General features: G+C 47.4%; 1 protein-coding gene across 1 annotated transcript in view; it reads left to right on the top strand.

Moving 5' to 3' along the window:
* The first annotated feature begins 10,903 nt into the window (after positions 1-10,903).
* The window catches only part of LOC144772881 (coagulation factor XI-like), an 86,713-nt gene continuing 74,015 nt past the window's right edge, over positions 10,904-23,601 (top strand). Inside the window, exon 1 of the mRNA XM_078657537.1 lies at positions 10,904-10,980. The gene's annotated coding sequence lies outside the window, so the exon portion shown is untranslated. The remainder of the gene's footprint in view (positions 10,981-23,601) is intronic.

Genomic DNA, 23,601 nt, shown 5'->3' on the forward strand with positions numbered 1-23,601 from the left:
TGACTTCCAAGATTCCTTGTCTATAATCTTCAAGATCCGGAATACTCCAGAGTCTGACCCAGAACAAAAGTGGCCTAAGTAATGCAATATGGTCTGTCCTTTTCATGTTTAAATCCATAAATAGTGGTACAAGTGGAGTACATTTGGGCAATCTCAAAAGCCTTCTATAAAAGGTGTTTTCACTAATCGTAAAGATGTTACCTGCCTTTACACCCCAGATTTCTGCTCCATATAAAGCACCAGATTGGGACTTAAATTTAAAAACTTCTAGTGCTTGTGAAATGGACTTTCTTGAACTTGCCCCATGGCGCTTAATAATAGGAAAAGTACTCTGATTGAAAATAGTTTTACTTTTTTCAATTTGCGTTTTCCATGAGGTTGTTGAATCTAGGGAAACCCCCAAGTACGAGAAGTTTGGAACCAGTTCAAGCCTCTAGTTGTTTAAAAAGAATTGCCCTTTGAATGATTTATGAGGATTTATGGACATACATTTAGTTTTTTTTGTGTTTATTTCTAGGCCTTTTGAATCACAATACATTTTAAAGGAATTTAAAAGTGTTTGGAGACCCATAGGCGTTTGCGAAATCAAAATTGTATCGTCCGCAAATAAGAGTGAGGGAACCCTCACACCATTCAGTTTTGGGGAATCATTATTGCATTTGTCTAAGTATTCTGGGATGTCGTTGACGAATAAAGAAAAAAGTGTAGGGGCCAACACACATCCTTGACGGACTCCCCGTCTGATAGGTATGGGTTCTGTTAATTCCCCTTTCGGGCCCCAGCGTACTCTTGCAAAGTTATTATCATGTAATCGTCTAATCTGCTGGAGTATACATAATGGGAAGCCCAGTGCAAACAAACAATCCCATAAACGATCCCGCAAAACTAAATCAAAAGCTGCCCTAAGGTCAACAAAAGCTACATAAATATGTCCTTTGAGTAGAGAAACATATTTCCAGCAAATGCAACAAAACCTAAATACTTGGTCTATCGTGCTGGTGTTCCGTCTAAAACCTGCTTGGAACTTTGTAAAGATCTCGTTCTCACCGATCCACAGATTCACTCGATTGAAAAGATGCCTTGAGAAGATTTTTTGTAAAATGTCTAAAAGACAGATGGGACGATAGTTAGAAGGATCATATCTATCTCCCTTCTTAAAAACTAAAATAATTTCTGCTCCCCGCCAGCTATCTGGTAGGTTTCCTCCGGCCGCTAGCATATTACAAAGCGTGTTTATGTAAGGCACCCATACACTGATCTCATGCTTGTACAAGTCCCCCGGTATTTTATCAAGTCCCGGGGCTTTACCGCTTTTTACAGCGGTTATTGCCAACTCTGTTTCCTCCAGGCTAAACTCTATAGTGTTTACAAGTGAGGCCAGCCATGGGCTGTTTCCATCAACAGTCGCCTCACTACCTGGTGCTTCATACAGATGAGTAAAATGATCAACCCAAGTTTGCTCATCGATAAACACATCATCCGGTTGCCTTTCTCCAATTTTCTCATTAGCAACTAGTTTCCAAAAACCCACATTATCCTTTGCTTTAACAGCTGTTAACATATTCTCCCAGCATTCCTCGTCCCAGTTGGTTCTAGCCTTTTTCTGCACCCTCCTATATTCTTGTCTTAAAGTCCTGATAACACATGGTTTTTTGCTCTTGATTGCCTCTAAGAGCAAACCCTTGCAGTTACGACATTCCTTGTTGTACCAGGGTTTAATGCCAATAGAACTAGTTTTGTTCAGTTGTTTTTTGTTTGGCATTTTCGACACGAAAGGTACCAAGGCTTTAAAGAATTCGGTATGTAGGTAAATAAAAACCTTACCCTCTACTGGTTGGAGCGAATAGTTAACAAAAGTATCAGCAAAAAGTAAATAAATGCTGGATAATGCCTCTTTATTGCTCAATAGGCTAGCCCATTTGAGCGAACGCCTATTGTTACTCATCAAAGGGCCATTAATAGTTGGATTATAATCCATCGGACTGCTAGTACTAGAGATTAATCTGTGATCTATAGTCAAGTACAATGGTCGATGGTCACTTTCAAACCTAGGGTCAATTACAAAGTCAGATAGGAAGGACCAGATATCAAAAGATACCAAAATATAATCAATACTGCTTTGGGAGTCATTTTTAACAAAGGTTGGTGCTTTTGGAGAAGCTGATGGAAATCGGCCATTACAGGCCCTCAGACCATGTACAGATACCAATCTCATTATCTGGGTGGCTAAGGTAGTGCAGCGCACACCCTTCATATAAGATAGAGAGGGAATGTTGTTAGCCCTATCCTCGTCAATAAAAACATCTCCAAACCCTATGATCGGTTCAAAGTTACAGTTAAAATCACCACAAACTATTACACTGCTAGTCACATCTACATAATCTGTAATAAGTTTTTTACCAATTTATCAAAAATAACAGATTCATTAGATAGCCCACATGGACGGTTGTAGATATTAAACACAACAATGCGCCTACCATCCTTTGTGTTAGCTACAAGACCTAGTATATCTGCTGAATCAATATTTAGTTGTGTTATTTTTACCTCTAGTGACACACTAACCCACACCGTAAGCCCCCCCGATGATCTACCTCTAACTGAAGGAACTGCCTCAATATTAAATGTCTTATAACCCACCCTATGTGGTATTTCGAGGGACCAGGTTTCTTGGAGCAAGCAAAAACCACTGGCGTCTATATAATTAGACCAATCAGGGTCAGAAAGATTTTTTTTCAAACCAGCGATGTTCCAAGATATCAAGATAATTTTTTGTTGTGTAGGTATTTTTTCCCTAGCTAACATTGGACTATCCCCTACTAGTAATGCCCCCATTTTCAAAACCACACTATTACTAGCCCCTATTATAGGGCTTGTTACTGAGGAAGCAGGGGCTATAGTCACTTGCCTTAAAATCGGGACACCTCCTACATCAATATCAAGTCCCCCCTGATAAGACCTAGATGGCATCAGTTCATGGATCGCTTGATCTACAATATTAATGGATTTCAGAATTGGATCATACTCGGCTCTCTGTGTAATAGCTACTGGAGTACTTGGACTTACAAATCCTAAGCTACTGGAATACTTGGACTTACAAATCCAAGAAAGGAACTTTCCTGAACTAACGTCTTCCATAGGTACTATTCCTACATATGACATCCCAGGATCTTGCTCCTCCGACTCTTGAGTAGTATCCTCTATGTTTTTATTAGAGAGGTGTGGCGCCGCGGCCAGGGCGACTGATGCTGGAATCTGGGGATCAGGGTTCGATCCCCAGCTCCGGCGGCAGGTTAGCCCAGCACCATGCGACTCTGGGCAATAGCTTGCTTAATCTTCCCGACGGCCCCCAGCGCCTAGAGACCCTAACGGGTGATTGTGCGCTATACAAATGTGGATTATTATTAATCTCCACGATGCCAACTGTACTGTATGTAATTAATTCCTCGTTTTCAGAAACCCCTGGAATTGGAATACACTCCCCACAAGTTTCCTCTAAGATCACGGTCTCCCCACCAGTTGTTATATCATTGGGTTCCACATTTTTAGATAAAACAGTTACAACCGGTTTCCCACATATACTCCAACGGGTCATACATTCCTTTTCAATCGGGTAATAGTCAAATTTTGGTCAATGGAACCATCCTAGATCTTTCATTGGTTCAAAACAATTATACATTGTACCATTGTAGGAATTGCCCCGTTGCGGAAGTACAGAATAAGGAATAAACCCTGTGGGGGGGAGATTATTACAATAACTTAGTTCACTGGTCATACCAAACAGATCACCTATTGGTCTAGGGTAAAATAATGTGAGGTCAACAACACCGATTCCACCACTACTTGTGCTGACGTTTTGATTCGTAATCAGGCGTGCCACCCTAGGATCTTGAAAATTAACAACTATACACTCCCCCCCTAAGTTCTTAGTGGTACGACCTATCCAATCCGTCCTTCTCACTCCTATAATCAGCCCGTCCACTCCCCCGGGCAGCGGTCTGTTTACCTTCAACCAGTGAATTACCTTATTTTTTAACATCTGGAAGGATTCTTTTTGCCCGGCCAACAGAGGTGGTACATTTGTAAGAACAGCCACATAGGGATAGGAGTCTGGTGTGAGGTCCATAGATGGAGTTGTGCGGGATACCTTCACCAGAGAGGTATTAGGGAAGCTAATAGTAGAAGCAGGAGAACGGAATGTTGGGATGTTTGGGAGTGGATGGGAGCTATTCAATACATTGGTGTTAGTTTTAGAGCTGTCTTGATTGCCCCTACCAGGAACTCCAGGAGCTCCCTGACATGATTTTGAGGAGCTCGTCAGTTATTGGGAGCCATTAGATGCAGCGTTGCCTCTTTTAGAGATCTCTTTGTTAACCGCCGCCAGACTGACAGGCCGGTTAGTTTGTTTGGTGGAATTACTACTGGGGCAATCCAGCAAATCTAAATAGGTCTTAGGGTCTTGCTCCTTCAACTGGGGTCTACTTGCTATATTAACTTTAGAGGGAGACGCAGCAATAGGCACACCATTACCATTCTGTTTCGAAGAGTTACTACTGTCCCTCATCCTAGGGAGAGACTTGATTAGGGCTTTAGTTGAAAAAAAATTATCCAAAGTAGCCTGCTTGAAATGATCCAACCGATCTACTAATTGTTTAACTCGTTCCTCGATAGGACTCAGGAGAGACCTCATCAACCTCTCCAGCTCGCAAAGCAAAACTGGAGCAGAAGATAATATCTCAGCCGATTCCACCGGTGAAGGGCCAATCCTGTTGGATATCGGGCTAGCCTGTGTAGCTCCCTCCTTAGTAGTCTCAACCCCAACAGAACCATCCCCAATAAGCTCGCAGGAAGGGCGCCGTGATGCTCCGACCTTCCTGATTGTTTTCGGGTGTTTGGGAAGATGACACTTTTTCGGGGCAGCACTTCTTTTCCTCTTTGAACTTGGTTTAGTTTTCTCTACGTGAATCGGCACCCTCGAGGGAGCAGTGGTCTCCAGCCCTGTAGATAGGTCAATTAATGGTAATGGGGGCGAGGTGAGGGGCGAAGTGGACACTCCCTGCCCCTCAGTCGAGCCAGCTAACAGCTCTACTGAGGGGGGAAAGGCAAAGGGCGTTTCAAGTACAACTGGCAAAGTTAGAGATGACAAGGGAGGAACCAATGCCAAAGCTGGAAAACCCTGGGGTGGCCGTTTTTCCAAGGGAATTTTAAGGAGTTCTATAGATAGCCTACGCTCAGCACGTCTTTCAGATAGAGCAATTTCTTTATCAATGTCTTGTGTTACCCGACTGAAATATTTGTCCAGGGGACCCATAAGTGCTACCCCCACATCAGCCTGGGTTAGGACCTGGGCAGTGGAATTTAAGGGATTAGACATTCTTTGCAGCCAACAAGCTATAGAACAAACAAAACTATATAAACCAATACCTGGGATCTATCAACACTGCAGACGTACTGTATCAGGTAGTTCAGGGTCACGAATATCAGAGGACTGGCCCAGCCCAGCCTCCTTCGGCCTCTGACGGCCACAGACGGTCCCGCCCTTGTCCCGGGCTTCTCCCGGGCTTCTCCCGGGCGCTCTTCCGCGCAGCGGGGATAATGTCAACCTTTAATAGGAGTAAATATGAACAGGGGGCGTGTCCTGCAGGGAGAGCGGCCCAGGTGTAATCTGTTGGGCGCACAGGGACTCCTGGGATACGGAGTCCCTGTCTCACACTCGCAGCCCTGCACCACGCCAATTCAGCCCAGGAAAGTCCTCGTTGTCACACAATACCCCCAGCGACTCCCGCTGATGAAAATGCGCTGCGGGACCCGCGCAGCGGGTCCGGCGAGCCGTGGAGGTCACAACCTGCGAAGAGCAAAAAAGCAGCAAGATAGGTCCAGCAGAGCAGTACAGAATCTTTTATTGCGTTCAAACAGAAGACCAAACCACAGGATAGGGGCAGTCAGCTACTTGTCATTTAATTACGGCCCGACAGAAACCTGTCCAAACACTGCATGGAGTCATCATTCAAAAAATCCACAATGCGAGCCAGGTCCAAAGAATCCAACGACAACCCGCGCCACCAAGAAGCAAAGTTATCCCAATGCTTAGTGTAGGATCTAAGAGTAGAAGGCCTCCGAGATTGCTGAATGACGCCAGCAATAGCCAAATAACAACCTACACGCATCAGTGACTCCCTCTCAAGAGCCAGGCCCGCAGACCCAGGGACCGGAACACAGGTAGAGGCAGAAGAGGACCCAACAGAGGGTAAGGCACGAACGGCAACGTCCAGCCCGGAGACACAGCCAATTCCAATAACAGGGGATACCAAGGTCGACGGCACAACCCCGGAGCAATCAGAAGGACAAAGGACCCCTCCCTCTTGATCTTCTGTAAGACTGACGGAATCAGGGTAATAGGAGGAAAGGCATACAACAGGCCCCTCGGCCATAGGAACGACAGGGCGTCCACCCTCCAAGCCTCCTGGCAAGGCATAATTGTGCAAAAGCAGCGGATTTTGGCATTGTCCCAGCAAGCAAAGACGTCCACAATCGGAGACCCAAACATCCTCCGCAACGTCCTGAACATTAAGGGTGACAGGGACAAAAACCCCACCGATGGAAACACACGGCTCAGGCAATCCGCCACGGAGTTCTCCCGACCCGGCAGGTAAATAGCCGACAGGGACTCCAGGTTCACCTCCACCCAACAACAAATTTGACGGCTGAGGCAACTGAGTGAACGAACCCTGCATCCCCCCTGATGGTTTACATAGGACATCACCACCTGATTGTCCATCCGGACTTGCACATGGTGACCCCGAAGAAGATCCGAAAAGGCCAACAGACCCAAAAGGACGGCTTTGAGTTCCTTGTAATTGGAAGAACAAGACAACACAGACCAAGGCCAAACACCCTGAGTCGTTGAATCCCCCAGAGTAGCACCCCACCCCAGTAGGCTGGCATCTGTAGTGAGAACCTGGGTGGAAACAATCAGAAACGGACGTCCCCTTGACAGATGACCCTCGTCCAACCACCAATCGAACCTCCCCGGACACAGGGATCAAAACATTCATATCGAGGGAACAGGGGTCCCAATGCAATAAAATGTGGGACACCACTGGATACCTGTGGAGGCGAGCCCATGGCACGGTCAACAACGAAGCCGACATCAGCCCCTGAACCCTCAGCCATAGGCTCACAGGATGATAAGGGCCCAACAACAGGGAATGCACAGCAGACATCAGGGACAGAATACGAGCAGGGGGCAGGAACACCATCCCCAACTGAGTCTTGAACAGAGCCCCAATGAAAGTCAATTCCTGCGCAGGAACCAGGGAGGACTTCGGAACATTTAACAGGAAACCGTGATGCTCCAGGACATGGCACACTCTCCGGACATGTGACTCCGCCTTCGAAAGAGAAGAAGCAGAAATCAAAATATCGTCCTGATAAGGAAAAACACAAATGCCCTCCCCATGCAAATGGCCAATAACAGGAGCCAGAACCTTAGTAAAAATCCTGGGCGAAGAGCAGAGGCCAAAAGGTAATACCTGGAACTGATAGTGACGGCCCAGGAAGCAGAAACTGAGAAACCTTTGAGAATCCGGGTGGACAGGTACATGCAGATAAGCATCCCTCAAGTCGATGGAAGCCAGAAAATCCCCTCGAGATATCCGAGGAAGGATCCCTTGGAGGGAAACCATTTTGAACTTCAGATGAGGAATGAAAGTATTCACCCACTTCAAATCCATCACAGGTCTGAGATCCCCTGTGCGTTTTGTCACCAGGAAGATTATGGAATAAACACCCAACCCCAATTGATCTGTGGGAACGGGAACCACGGCCTTCTACAGAACAAGGGACTCCACACCATCCAAAAGTGCCACCCGCCTAACATCGTCCCTGGGACATGGAGTGGACCTGAAACAGTCTGGGAAAATCCAAGATGCACGCCCTCGGACACCGCCTGAAGTACCCACCGATCTGACACAGTCCGTAGCCAAGATTCCATGAAGCAAGTGAGGCGACCCCCAACCGGACCTACACCAGGAGCGATCCAGTCATGACTTGGAAGCGGGAGTGGAGTAGGCAGAAGCACTGGAGAACCGGGACTTGTTAAAGGAAGGAGCACCCCGGCCACGCCCCCTTCCACGAAAGGGCTGACCAGCACGGCCCCTCCGAGAATGACCAAAAGCTCGCTGGGAACTAAAGGCACGGAAGCGACCAGTACGCTCAGGAGCAAGGAGCTTACGGTCCTCCGCCATCTTCTTCACCATGTCATCCAAAGGTGGACCAAACAGCTTAACACCTGAAAAAGGGATCTTCATCAGGAGACATTTCTGCGCAGCATCAGCCTTCCAGGAGCGAAGCCACAACTGATGTCTTGCAGCGACAAAAGACCCAGCCGCTGAAGCCGCCCCCCCAATGAATCAAAGGAAACATCAGAAAGTAGGTGCACCTGCTGCTCCATCATCGCCAGAGTAGAAGAAACATCCTCCCCCTGATCCAACAATTCAGCCACAGATTGAAAAATTTTAAGCAAAGACTGTATTGTGTAAGATGAATAGGCAGCAGCCCTGATAGAAAAATTTGCAGCCGCAAAAGTGCGCTTCACCGCACTACCCACTTTACGGTCAACTGGGTCAGCAGGAGAAGAATCCTCCAAAACAACAGTCCCATGAGAAGACATGATGGCCATCAAGGAATCAACCTTCACCGAGGAAGGGTACTTCACATCAAAATCCTGCAGCGGGTATCGTTTACTCAAAAAACACGGAAAGGAACCCTTGTCCACATCCTTCCATTCATTATCCAAGACCTTCAAAACAGAAGAATGTATAGGTAAAGAATCAGGCTCAGGACGCTGATACTGTGAAAACAAGTTGTCTTCCAGAGGCACAATAGATGCAGGAAAGACCAAGTTCTCGCGAATGTGACCCAGCACCTCCTTCAGGTCGGCACCCTGCACAAAGCGACCCCTGACATCAACGTCCTCTTCATTGTCAGACAGCAGCAGCAGCGCCACAATCCCTCGCCTTTTTATCAGGAGGAACAGGTACCTGACCCTGCAACGCAGCAGCCACAGCAGAATTAATCATCTGCTGCAACAATTCCATAGAAGCAATCGTCACCCCAGAACCAGAAGCCTCATCCAAGGAACCAGGAGCAGGAAAATCTGAAGAACCACGCTCCATGACAGCCACACACGAGTGAACGAGTGGAAAGAAAACAGGCAATGAATAGAACAACATGCCCGGTAAAAAAGGTCCTGAGGTTGCTAGGCAACCGTATAAACCACCCCCTGCACGGCTCCAATCAACATAAAATAAGCAGGAATACTCGCGTGCACACGTAAAGACAGCCACATACCGTTGCGTGTGTCAGAAGCAATGGAGACCCGAAGGTGCGCCTACCGCAGCCTTCGAATCCCCACAGATGCGGCAGCAGGTAAGCCAACGCAACCGGGAGCCACCGGCCCCCATAGCAAGCGCACCCGGCCGCGGTACGTCCGCTCAGCAGGACGCGCGGCCGGCAAAGGGATCAAAGAACAACCAAAGAACCGGCATATCAGGACTCCAGGCGCCCCGCATAGCGAGCCTCAAAACGACCCCAGCCGCAAATAAACGCCATGAAAGTCCGCTAGAGCAGGACATGAGGCGTGGAGGCAGAAGTGGGAAAAATACAAATTAACCAACACAAAACCAATATACACACGAAAAACACTACTTCACCCAACTTGATACCCAAGGACATAAGGGGCTGCTCAAGCAAGACCCCAGCCCCACTCACCTGTATACCAGGGAGACAGCACTCGGAGCAGAAACAAAAGAACAGGTCGTTCTGGTGCATTCTGTGTCCCTTTATGAGATTGGCTGGAGCCACTGGGGGCCATCTTGGAGGAGGGAGAGGGAGACTAGAGCGAGAAAGTTAAGCTTGGAGTTTCTGTGGGATCAGGAGGCTCATGTGTAAGTACTTTGGCGAGGAAGACAGGACAAGGAAGTAATGTAAGGCTGGCCCAGGAGTCACGTCCTTAGTATCCAAGAGGTCTCTGGTGGCAGAGAGAGCCCTGGGCTCCTATGTGCCCCCGTCCTCCCCCCAGTCCAGACCCCCTGCTCGGTGGAGGAGTGAGTGTTGGCTATCCATGTGGCTGTTTATTATCCACTCAGACTGTTTGTAATGCAGTGAAATATGTATTTTGGCCAGATCTGGGCTCTGCCTGTGCAGGTAGATGTGGCGTGCTGATTGGCTCCCAGGACTCGCTTCCTCCAATCAGGTTGCACGTGGTCGTTCCTCCTCTGCTGCTCTCCCTTCCCTTGCTCATGGTCTCTCCTTGTCTCAAGTTGGATGCTTCTCCTTTCCCTACGCATCGCGCCCGGGAAACATGGGACATGTTCACTCTTCACTCCTCTTCGTGTTTCACAATAGTCTCTCATTTCATGCACTACCTAGGCTACCCCCTTCACTCCTCGCCCCCTTCTGCCCGGATGGTGCCTCTGCCGCAGCTGTTTGTCTTTGCCCCCCTTGGGCCCCACCACCACTGCTGGTGAATGTACCTGGAGGCCCCACGGCGCTTCACCGGGCCACACGCATTCCATGGTTCAACCCCCCTTCACTGCAGGCAGCGCTCTTTGTGTACGAATTATCTTCGATTTACGCCCCGCCCTTTACTTACCTTCCTCCCCAGGGTTATAAGTGGGCTAAGCACAGATTTTCAGTTTCTTGGCTTTTAAATCACATCCTTAATTACATCAATCACGCCGCTTTGAGAGACCTCCAGTTTTTCATCCCACTTAAAGCCCTGTTCCTCCCTGATTTTACGCAATCACCTGCTCCCATCACTACCCCCTTTGCCTCTGATGTCATTCACCCCCTGTCAGTCACGCCTCCACCTTAGCTGGGCCCGCCCCTCTCCCGCACCTTAAATAACGCGCTCTTGGTCCACGAGAGCGACTCTTCAACCACCCGAACAGAGACAGCAGCTGCCGGCAGAGGCTGCACAAGGTGAGACGAAAAAACATCTTAGAGCGGCATCTCTATAGGAGGGGCGGGGTCAGGGGAGGGTTTCAGGGTAACGTGAGGTCTAATTGAGCAAGAAATTGAAGGTGTCATTGTAACTTGTGGTAATTGATGTACCTGTTATTGTGTTACCTACGCACAGCGATGGGGTGGGCATTGGGCGATGGGGAGGTGCCCAAGGGTCACCTGCGATCCATGTCTTTTTAGGACATCGGTCAACCGGCCACAGAGCCTTACTGCCATCCGTGGCCCCCGCCAGGCCACTGTAACCCGCAGGCAGAGCGGCCTTTGCTAAGATAGCGACATGGGCGGAAAGAAATGTAGCGCCTTTGCTAATGGTGGTGAGTTAAACCAGGCACCGGGGGGGGGCCCGTTTGTGTACACGGGTCAGAACCTGGCTGAGCAGGGACCGGGCCCATGAGCACATACCTTCATGCCCACAGCTCCGAGCGCCCTCCCATGGCGGCCCCGCTCGCCCGTGCTGAAGGCCGCCCCGACAATTCCCCCTCTAATGTCCGCTGCTCCGTGGTCGGGTCCACTCCACACCCCCGCTTCACTCCTTCCTTTGGAGGACAGGCTGCTCCTGTCCGTGAGAGCCTGCGGTTAATGCTTACCGCGGATGAGGTGATGGGGCAGGGCCTCCCCTGAAAGGGATTAGGAGGAGGGGGCCGAGGTGTGGGATCTATCTTGCCTGATTCTGCTTGAAGGAATGTTTGCACCAGATTCAGTTAAATGTATTTATTTGTTAGGAGTTTTGCAAACTTGCTGTTTCAGAGCACGAACAATCTTATCTAGAGTCCCAATGTGTTATTTGAAAGCGCGGGATTGCAGGATGAGTTGTGGTGTCTTGACACTTTCCCCTCCCACGTGTCTCTCACTAAGGCTGTAAATAATAAATAATAAAAAAGGCTGACCTATTTCAAAGCTCTGCATCTATGGAGAGAGTCAGTGTTATTGTGCAGCAAATCAACTTATTTCTGTATTGTTGACAGACCAAATGAACCAGCTATTTGTCTCTACTACTTAAATGTTTCGAAAATGTGTTCAATCCTTTTACCGGGTTGTTTCTCCTTACCTAAAGGCATTCCCAGTAATTTGCTCTTCTCATCGGGCAAAAACAACAAAACACAATACCACACCTTTCTTTTTATAGGCTAGTGTCTTGCAACAACAAAACACAATACCACACCTTTCTTTTTATAGGCTAGTGTCTTGCAATAGGCAGAACGGTATCATTTCCTGGTGGCTTAATAAGCTTTACTCACTCAGTCTGCCAGGAGCCTCATGGCTCATTGCCCTCTTCACCCGTTGCCACCGCGAGCCCTGGGGACATGCCAGTTTACTTGCAGTATTCACAGAAAGGGGCGAGAAAGACCCGGATTTAAAACACCTCTTGACCTCATCAGTTCCATCCTACAGGGTGTTTGGCTTGATGATGTCAGCTTGGCTTTTGAGATGTATTGTGACATCATCTACCAGAAAACTCCTTTCATGCTTTACGTCACTGAGCGACGCCTTTGTTGTAATGTGCAACTGCGCACAGCTAAAACATGCAAATCCCGTTATTGGCCATGGTACACATAATATTTTGCCTTTTTAGAACTTTCTTTGAATTATTTCATGACTTGTGTTTGCTTGTGTAGCCATTTCCGGTTTGCGTTTTTATCAGATATAGTTTGCCTCATTTCTTTAGTGGTGAATGTAAGTGACCAACGTCTATTAATTACAGTCGAAGTATAGGAGAGAGTTCATTGCCGCATCTCATAATTCAAACCCTGCTCAAATGTGCATAGGCGTCAGAATCCCGACACAGACAAAGGATTATAATTAATGCTGGTAGTAACAGGGCCAGTACATCACAGATGATTCACCACAAACTTTGATGTCTTTAATGGATAATGTGCTGCATGGCTAAACACTTACAAGGTGCCAAAGGCGAGACCTATTGGCTATGCCAGTGCTTGTTTAAAGCAAGTTGACTATATCAGTGTGAATGACTGGAACGATCCGGGTATCAGAATGGATCAACTCTAATCCCATTCGACAGTTTCTGGAAAAGAGACTAATTAAAAATGAGTCTTCGGCCACTAGTTATAAATACTAGAACCTTCCCAGTCCTGCACGGTCTGACTCCCCTTCCCACGCCTCTTACCCCCTAGCTATAGATACCATAGGGCCTCACACTCAAGTTACACGTGAACTGTTCCTTGCTGACCTAGGTGCTCTGCATACTAGGGCCCCCACCCATGCTAGGGGCCCCTGTGACTTCCCTGCATGCTAGGGGCCCCTGTGACTTCCATGCATGCTAGGAGCCCCTGTGACTTCCATGCATGGTGCGGGGCCCTATGCCCATCCCTGCATGCTAGGGCCCCCACGTGCCCATCCCTGCATGCTAGGGGCCCCTGTGACTATCCATGCATGGTACGGGGCCCTTTGCCCATAAGTTCAAGTTTGAAATTTGTATAGCGCACTACTCACCCAGAGGGTCTCAAGGCGCTTGAGGGAGGGGGTTACTTTATTTATCGAATATCCAAGTTTTTAGTTGTTTTCTGAAGGAGAGGTGGTTCTGTGTGAGGTGGGTGGGGAGAGAATTCCAGGTCTTGGCCGCTAAGTAGGAGAAAGATCTCCCCCCCCATGGTGGATCTCTGGATGCGTGGAATTGCTGCGAGGGCTTGATTGGACGATCGTAGTTGGCGGGTGGGGGTGTAAAAGGATAGGCGTGCGTTGAGGTATTCGGGTCCTAGGTCGTAGAGGGCTTTTTGTGCGCGGGTGAGGAGACGGAATGTTATTCTCTTGTTGACGGAGAGCCAGTGGAGGTCTTTCAGGTGACCGGAAATGTGAGCTTGGCGGGGGATGTCTAGGATGAGTCTGGCTGATGCGTTTTGGATGCGTTGGAGTTTTTTCTGTAGTTTGGCTGTGGTTCCGGCGTAAAGGGTGTTTCTGTAGTCCAGTCAGCTTGTGACCAGTGCATGGGTAACAGTCTTTCTTGTTTCGGTGGGATCCAACGGAAGACTTTTTTGAGCATACGTAGGATGTTGAAGCTTGATGGTGAGACGGCGTTGACTTGCCTGGTCATTGAGAGGGTGGAGTCCAGGATGAAGACCAGGTTACGTGCGTTGTCCGTTGGTATGGGTGCGGTTCCCAGGGCCGGTGGCCACCATGAGTCGTCCCAGGCGGAGGGGGATGATCCTAAAATGAGGACTTCCGTTTTGTCCGAGTTCAGTTTTAAACGGCTGTTCTTCATCCGCTCGGCTACTTCTTTCATCCCTTCGTGTAGGTTGTTTTTGGCGGTGCATGCTAGGGGCCCATGTGACTTTCCTGCATGCTAGGGGCCTTATGCCCATCCCTGCATGCTAGGGCCCCACGTGCCCATCCCTTCATGCTAGGGCGCACTTGCTCCTTTCGTTATAATGGGAGCTCTTCCTGCTTCCCTAAACACGTGTGCTGAGCCCACCCCCCACCCTAGATAATACAGTACAGAGCGCAGACTTCCCGCAGGAACCTCCAGAGAGGCGACTGGGAATGGCAGAGTGTCCGTTGTCCACAAACACGCCCTACGCTTTGTCCAGTGAGGTCAATCGCTTTGAAGCCCGGACGACCTGACAGGTGCAGTGGAGGTATGTGTCGGTTTGTTTGCTCCTCGCTCTGAAGTGCACACATCACCTCTCACTGCTGCGTATGAGGCCGAGGGATGCGTGCCGCCGAGACCGCCCTGTCGCGATGAGTCGTGACAGACCCTGAATGATGTCATGTAAACACAATGGTGCTTGCTTTGTTGTGCTGGTGCATCAGGTCTCTGTCCAGTTGTATCATGACATGTCCTGATGTCTGTGTTAAGCACACAGTTCTCTTGTGCCCATGCTATGTCCAGGCATCTGTGTCACACACACACCGTTCTTTCGGCTATGTGCATGGCATGTCCTGCTGTCTGTTATACACACACTTTTCTCTGCCGGGTTCCAGGCGTGAATGCATGTTTGTACACGCGCACACACCTTCGGCTGTGTGCATGTCCTGCTGTCTGTGCCACAAACACAATTCCCAACGTTCTGTTTTTTGTTAGCGCCTGGTCGTTGACACGTCCCTTCTGCCAGGGCTTGTTGAGTGATGCTGATGTCCGTGTTATACACACACTTCTCTGTCCCGGCTGCTTCCGTGAGTTTCTGTCTGTGCTGTACCCACAGTTGCCCTTGTTCTTTCTGTTTTACTTCGTGGTATTTGTGTTACGTACACGGTTTCTTCTGCCCAGTTTTGTTTATTTGCTAATGTTTGTTTAATACATGCCGTTTCGTTGGATCTGTTTCCTATTTTCTGCTGTATGGGAGTACAAAGCACCAGTTTTATTAGAGAATTTGCGACTCACTGCAGTGTTATCACAATATTTATAAACCTCTCGCTGTGAGCTCTGGTCTTGAAGCAGGAACCCACGGCTGAAAGAGTGTCTCAGTGCTGGGGTCGGATGCTTCAGATTAGTGCCAACATCAGCCCATACCCCAGACCGCTCACAACAACTTCATAAATAACAGACACCACACAATGATTTTTGTTGGAGAAAGTTGTTGCAGCTTTATTTGCATAAACATTATGCCAACATGTTGGGTTATCTTACGGGCGATCCAGGGTCAGGCCGCCTCTCGCCACCTGATGAGCCATAAACCCCCTGTGGTGTTCACAGCGGGGTGTTGTCAATTTGGGGGAAGGGCTAGCCCTTCCCATCGGCGGACCTCCAGTCCACCCCTTACTTGCGCCCCTTCCCCCTAGGGAGGGGCGGAGCATTGCAGGCAACCCCCGGTTGTCAGGTCCACAACCGCACGAAGGACTAACGGGTCGCTGTCACTCCTCCAGGATCCCACCGTGAATCTTGCTGGGGATAATTGGCTCACACCCTTTCGGTGCTCCTGTAGAGGGTACCCTTCTGTACCTTCCAGCGTTGGGTCGCCCTGTAACTCTGCCTGCAAAACAAAATTGCATTAAATAAGACCCCCCTGCTGTCCGCAAGCCAGGTTAGCGGTTAGGAGGGAAAACAGCGTACGGGCAGCACCGACCGTCTGGTCAAAGGGGAGAGGTTCCTGTCCGCGTGGCCGATCGAGGGGCAAAGAGGGCACCAGGCCCGCGACCCCAGGCCATATAGCCGCGGACAGCCCATCCCCCGCCGGAAGTACGTCACTGGGGACCCCTGGTCCCCACACTAGACTGCTCAAAGGGGTCTGGGCCATCCTGTGGCACGAAGGGTGGCCGCCCTCTTAGGTGGCCCCCTTCGGTGGCCCAGGGCAGCCTGGCAATCTGGTGCTTTCTACAACACTTTAAACATGCATTCCTCTGTGGAATAGCGCCAAGTAATGCCTGTGGTGCCGCTTTAAGGTGCACACAGTTGCCAGTGTGCAAAGCCAGCCCTCACTTAAGCTATGTAAAATGTGGGTCTTGTTGTGGCATATCACAAATTTGGTGCAAATGGCCATATGACCCCTGCTAATTAGGTTATTTACATGGACTGTGTTATATAGGGCGAATGTCCGTTGTCAGTGATTGTTACTGTAACAGATGTACTGTGTCTGATTTCATATTTTTAATTCACAGTATTCAGTTCGTTCATGACTGAAACAAAATCTAGTGCAGCCCCAGTGGCAGAGATCCGAACCAGCATTGGCAAAGCCAAAAGGTTGCTCCTATGAGAGCTAGTGGCTTTGGCAATGTTTTGGAGCCATGCTACACTGATTTACAGTGTGGCTAAATCTAATTTTAAAAAAGTGCTATGATTCAGCCAGGGTTAATGCACTTTTTTTAAGTGCGGATCTGGCGTAGCAGCCAGAGCTGCTGACTCTGCAGCTGGGGATCAAGGTTATGGTCTCAGCATCAGCTCAACATCCAGTGATTCTGGACAAATTACTTAATTTCCCCATCCCCATGGACTTATGCTGGATGCCCTTATGGGTGATAAGCTGTGCTATAAATCTACTAATTACAGTTGGTGCTGGATGCATCCTACCCCTCCCCACAGTCCCTTTCCACCTGCCACACACCACAAAAGCGCCCCAAACACAACATGGACACAGCACCCTGTTAATATACAATGTGGGTAGCTGTGTATTTTGGGCCATAGCTTAGCCAATACCTAGGCAAACCAAGTAAACCTGCATATTGTAAAAACTAGACACTGAGGATTCCAGCTGTTTGTGACATTTTCGGCTCTCACTAGGTTTTATCCAGAATCCCTTGCAAACGTCCAACTTTGGTAAGAAACCCAGTTTCCTCTTATTTCTGTGATGTAAAGTTCTGCAATCTGAGGAGAAACACAAATTCCCACTGACCTCGGTTTGATCCATTTCTGTCATGGGCAATAGGCCTAGCCACACAAGTGGGGCAGCATTTTTTTTTTGGCGCAAGTGGGGAAATGCTTTGTGGTAGAAAGTTTGTGGATTCTTGTGCATTCCAGATGTTTTTATCACGGAAATGTAAGTAAAACTGGTTCTTCCGGCATAGTTTGAGGTTTGCATGGCATTGTGTGTGAGAAGACCGTGTGAGATCCACGCAAGGCACATCATCCTGGAATCCCCTGGTTGTCTAGTTAAAAGTCTGCTTCACAGGTTTGCATGGGTGGCCCCACAGCACAGCCACAGATACCCTTATTGCTTATCTCTCACATATATTTTTAAGGCCTTTTTACCTTGGTCTCTTAATTGACCCATGGAGTGGGGTACCGTTCTTATCAGGAGACATGTGGGAACTCAGGGTGGTAAGGAATTTGTGTCTCTCTGCAGATTCCGGAACATTCCATCAAAGAAATGTGAAGAAAATGTGTATTTCTTACCGAAGTTGGATGTTTACATGGGCTTCTTGGTTAAATTACCTAGTGTGAGCCATGCAGCTATTTTACCCCTGGGCTCACCTGGGTGTCTAGTTTTAAAAATGTGCAAGTTTTCTAGGTTTACCTAGTGCCAACTGAACTAAGGCTGAAATTCACAACTACCCACATTGTTAAAATGGGTGCATTTTCAGTGCAAACAATTTGATGTGTCTGTGCGTTTTGGGCGCTTTCCTGTCACAGGCACTAGGCCTACCCACAAAAGTGAGGTAGGTTTTGATCGAGTGGCATGTGGGAATGCTGAGTGGTAGGAAATCTGTGGCTCCCAACATAATCAACAACTTTCTGTCACAGAAATGTGAGGAAAAACCCTCTGTTTTTAGATAAACTGAAGTTGCATGAGACTCTGGGTAGAATTATCTAGTGTGACCCACACAGGTCACTGGCACCTGGACTCACTTGGTTGTCTAAGTTTCATACATTTGTGAATATGGTAGGTTTATATGGGTGGCGACCCAGGTAAGCCCCAACATCCACAGCTACCCACGTTGCAAAAAGTGGTTTCAGTCAAAAAATTTGCTGTGTCCATTTTGCAGTTTTAGCATTTTGTAATCATGGGCCAACCACAAATTGTTTAGTTTGAAAAACAAAAAGGCTTTCTTACAAACTGCCTGATTTACATTTTGGTGGGCAGAGAAGACTTGAAAAACATTGGCAGGAGCCACCACCACAGCGGTTCCTGTGGATGTTTTTTTAATGCTCGACTCACAACTCCATCAATATGACAGAGCTGTGCATCAACATTTTAGTATTTTTATTTCCAAAAACAAATTCCCAAATCTGGATTTTTCATTTTGAAAATTAAAAATTGCCCATCTCCCTATTGAAGTTACCTCTCATGGCAAGGATGGGTCCTTTCACTGCCACTTACCACCAAGGAATTCCAGGTGGTGACGGGCAGTCAAAACTGACCTTTATGCTCGGCCATCTTAATTAGATGTGTAGACATAGAGGTCCGCCTCAGATGGTCCTTTCTCAATCGGTTCATAACCATGCCAGAGATGGAGTACTCGTCGCCACGGTTACACCAATGACCGTCCATATATAAATCTGGCAGGCAGACCATTAACTTGCCAATAAGGGTACTCTGGTGCCATTACAACAGTGTCCATACCACCACAGATGTAAATCTGGCACTAAAATTTTAAAGTTAATCCACCACTCACAAGATAGTGCTAGCTTCAAAAAACAGATACTAATCACAGTATCATAATATTGAAACTAAACCTGCTGTAGATTGAGATATAAAGCAATTTCAAGGCACTATGTCTTTAAACCAATCCATTCACAGGCAATTCACGCACCACACACACAATTTTCATACTGCCAGCCACATGGCCCAATGCAACAGAACAGTGTACTCATAAACAAACCTCTGCCATTCAAGGGCCCAATGCATTTATATGCCCCAGGATGCAATCCTCACTCAAAACCACCTCAACCAGTCCAGTTCAGTGACAAATCAACACCAATAATACCGATGTCACCAATATTTTTGCATTTTTTTTACATAAACAATAAATATTAATAATATATTAAAGTAGCAGCAATATAATTTTGGGCCTCTTTGTGACTGGCGGTCCACCGGGCGGCAGACATACAATGCGGTCTCCAGACCACCCTATTACGCCTAGGGTGGTCAGGCTGCCCTGGGACCACCGGTGTGCAGCAGTCCTGATGCCGCAATATGGTTGACGGGACAGCCACCACGGCCCGCCAAGCATATTATGAGTTTACTGTCCGCCACAGTTTTCATGGCCATGAGCCCACCATGAAAACAGTGGCAGAAAGGAAACGAAGGGGGCCCTACATGCAATGTGCCCCTCTATGTGCATAAACCACAGTACCCGCATCAGTCCATGCAGGTGCTGCCTTTGATGTTCCCATTGTGGTGCCTGGTATAGGCTCCATGCTGAGAACACTAAAGAACAGCCTGCCAAACCAGGAGGTAACTCCTGAACTGGCTGGAAGTTCGTACATGGGTTTGGGTGTGCAGGAACCGGGCTGTCCCACTTGTGCACCGCCAAACTAGTAATGAGGCCCATATACTATAGCTACTATTTATAAAATGGAACTAAACCTTTAACTCCGCAAAAGTACAAATTACTATTCCCACCACAGTGAACACAACAGTGGGGAAAGCATTGGATTATACATGGTAAAACGAGAATGGGAGTGTTACTACCAGCACTTGCAAACTATAACAGTATATGTCCTATCTTTTACTTACACAGCACCCTGCCCTTATGGGTACCTAGGTCATAAGGAGTTTAAGGCTTGACAGATAGTTTTAAATACGAAGTCGAAGTGGCAGCAAACTGCACTCACGTGCCTCTCAATGTTAAGCTTGAGACAGGTTTGAAAAGCTACTTCAGGCCCACTAGCAACACTTAATATAAAGGCCCTGGGTATATGGTATACCCCTTTACAAGGGAGTTAAAAGTAAACTAAATATGCCAATTGTGTACAAACACATGTTTAGGGGAGAAGCACATGCACTATAGCATTGGTCAGCAGCAGTCTTATGGCCAACAAACCAGTCGGAAAAAGAGGAAGGTAACACATTTAGGATAACCTTTCAGGGGGCCATTTCTTTGAAACTTATCTTCTTTAGATTAGAGCCCTTACCTGTATACACTCTAAATCTGTGTACATACTTAGTGGAGCTCTCACAGCATAGATATAACTTGATCCCACATAAAGCACTTTTGCTCGCAACTTACTGCCTGAACAGCAGGTGCTTTTTCTATTGGATCAAGGTGGCTATGTTCTTTCCAGGAGTGTAAAGCTCCAGAAACCTCCGCAGACCAGTGTTCCACGACAGGTCGAATTTTGAATAACCTGTCATGGTCGGGCCAGTCCCAGGGCAATGCAGCAGATTTGTAATTGAAACTCATGACAATTTCATAAAACAGTCTCTGCCCTTGTATGGTGCAAAGATGGGTGTTGCCCAAACCATGCGAGTAGACCAGTAGGAATGCAAGCTTGGTTTATGCACTAACCCTATTTTGAGTGTTAGGCCTTTAGCCGCTCCTCAAGTGAAGTGGGCTAACCCCCAAAATAATAAATATCCCTGACTCTAGTGGCTTCGCCTTGGGGACAGCTGACAGATCGCAATCCATGAACAGGACATGTTTTGAGAAATGCATTGCTGTAAAGGGGAGGCTCTCCCCTTTACATTATATAACATAACATGTATTTGTAAAGTGCAGATAGGTTCCCATTACCCAATATTAACAAATTGATTCTGCTGCTTGATGGTGCAAAGGTTTTCAGTAAACTGGACATGCGGAGTGCCTACCACCAGGTAGAATTCAGTCCTGAATCTAGACCCCTGACGTCTTTTATTACAGTGAAGGGCACTTTCCAGTTTTGCAGACTCCCGTTTGGGTTGTGTTCTGCGAGTGTTTTCCAAGCGTTTGATGAATTCAATTCTGGCGGGTGTTGATAAGGCGGTTGTGTTTCAAGACGACATACTTGTGTTTGGAAAAGATGAATATGAACACAATCGATCTCTTGCAAAGGTGTTAGATAGAATTGTGAAGGCTAGCATGACCTTGAAGAGAAAAGTGCAAATTCAAGACACTGGAAGTGGAATATTTGGGGCATTTGGTCACTGAGGAAGGGAGAATGCTGAAAGAACCTGGTTAGTGCCATCGTCAATGCAAGTGTGCCTCATGATAGACTCATTGAGGTCCTTCATGGGTTTAGTAGAATATTATTCGAAGTTTGTGCTGAATTTCTCACATAAGATGGAAGTATTGAGGGAACTTTTTGAGGAAAGGTAAGAGGTTTAGCTGGAGTAAAATGCAACAATCTGAGTTTGATTTGATTAAGGAAGAAATAGTTCATGCGCTTGTGTTGACTCCTTTTCAGAATGGACTGGATAATATTCTTACGGTGGATACCAGTGCCATGGGCATAGGTGCTGTTTTGGCACAAGGGTGTGGAAAGAACTGTGGTATTTGCTTCTCGGTCCTTGTCGGAGTGTGAACGCAACTACTCTGTTATAGAGAGAGGCTTTGGAGCGGCCTGGGCTACAAGTCATTTTAGGGTATTCTTGTGGGGCAGTCATTTTCGGTTGCGCACGGATCATAAACCGTTGTTGAAGGTTTTGGGTCCTGGACGTATAAGCAATTGTTCGGGTAGATTAGCAAGACTGGCTGTGAAGCTGTAAGAATTTGACTGTAAGGTGGAGTATGTCCCAGGTTGGCGCCACAAGGTCGCTGACTGTTTGTCGAGTCTTCCGGATAAGGAGGCTGTGGTTGCGGGTTTCTCTACGTAGGAAGTTGTGGCAAGTATTGATGATGTGTTAGAGGGTATGGATGGTGCCATTCAGAGGAAGACTTGGATTGAGGCGGTGGAAGAGGATGCAACCTTGACTGGTGTTCGCTAGATGATGAAAGGCGTTATCAGGAGAGAAAGTTCTGTTCCACTTGGTGTGCGGCCTTATTTGAAGATTGCGGATCAATTATCTGTTACAGATAATGGGGTGTTAATGCGTCACGATAAGTTTGTATCGCCACAAGGTTTGCGTGCTAGATGAATTGGGTTAACACATCAAGGTCATTTGGGCCAAACTATGACCATAAGGAGGTTGAAGGAGTTTTATTGGTGGCCTGCTATGGATCAGCAGGTGACGGAGTGGGTGGAAAGGTGTGTGGCATGCAAGGAGTCTGAGAAGAGGTTAAGGGTTGGCATTGGATCGACTAATGAGCCCCAGCATGTTTCGATTGCGGAAAAGGTTTGTCTAGACTTTGTTGGGCCATTTTCGTTTTTAAGAGTGAGGTTTGCTGTACTGGTGGATGCAAAATCTAAATGGGTTGAGGTTGCTTTTATGAGTAGCATCACGACCAAAGCTACAATTGCCGTTCTGTCGGACATTTAAGAAGGAAGGATTTCCGGAGGTTTTGTTGACAGACAATGGCACACAATTGACCTCTACAGAAATGAAGTGTTTCTTAGATTCGGTTGGCATAAAGCATGCTTGTTCTTTATACAACCCACAAGGAAACGGACTCATGGAGCGCATTAACCGTATGGTTAAGGGTGCTATGCAATTAGCTTATGGTTCTGGTCTGCCTGTACTTGAGTCAGTGAGCGAAATGCTGTGGGTGTATCACACAACAGTGAATAATGACTTGGGTAAAAGTCCTTTTGGAATGCTATGGGGAAGGGCGGTGGCACAAAGTTATTTCCTTCATGGATGCGGGAAATACCAAGAGGGGCAGATTTACAGTTTGGGGGTTGGGAGCTAAAGACGAACGGTACATTAAGGTTGGAGATTGGGTAAAAGTGAAGCCGGGTGCACATGGCAATTGGGTCAACAAGTTTAGGGGACCTTTTAAGGTGAAAACTGTGGGCAGCAATTGGGTGAGGTTGACTAATGGTCAAGTTTTGAATTTAAGGCGGGTTGCTTTATATCAAAGGGGAGGTTGCAAACATGTGGAAAATTTGGAGGGTAGGTATGATGGGGAGCAATGTCCTCCATGGATGTTGATGAAGGATGTAGAGTTTGGTGATGAACAGGGAGTTAATTCTTCCTCCTTAGGAGAAATATTTAGATCTGATGAACTTGGTATGCCTGTAAAGGAGGGAAATGGGTCCGATGTTTCACGTGTTCTGAGGGGTGCTAGTGAAAGGTTACCTGCATATCTGAGTGATTATGTTTCTTGATTCTTCCATGAACTTCAGTTTTATGTTCGCTATTATTCTATTAGTTTTTTTTGTTTTATTGTAAAGGG

The sequence above is a fragment of the Lissotriton helveticus genome, chromosome 1_1 (assembly GCF_964261635.1).
Source record: "Lissotriton helveticus chromosome 1_1, aLisHel1.1, whole genome shotgun sequence".
In the NCBI taxonomy this organism is placed as follows: Eukaryota; Metazoa; Chordata; class Amphibia; order Caudata; family Salamandridae; genus Lissotriton; species Lissotriton helveticus.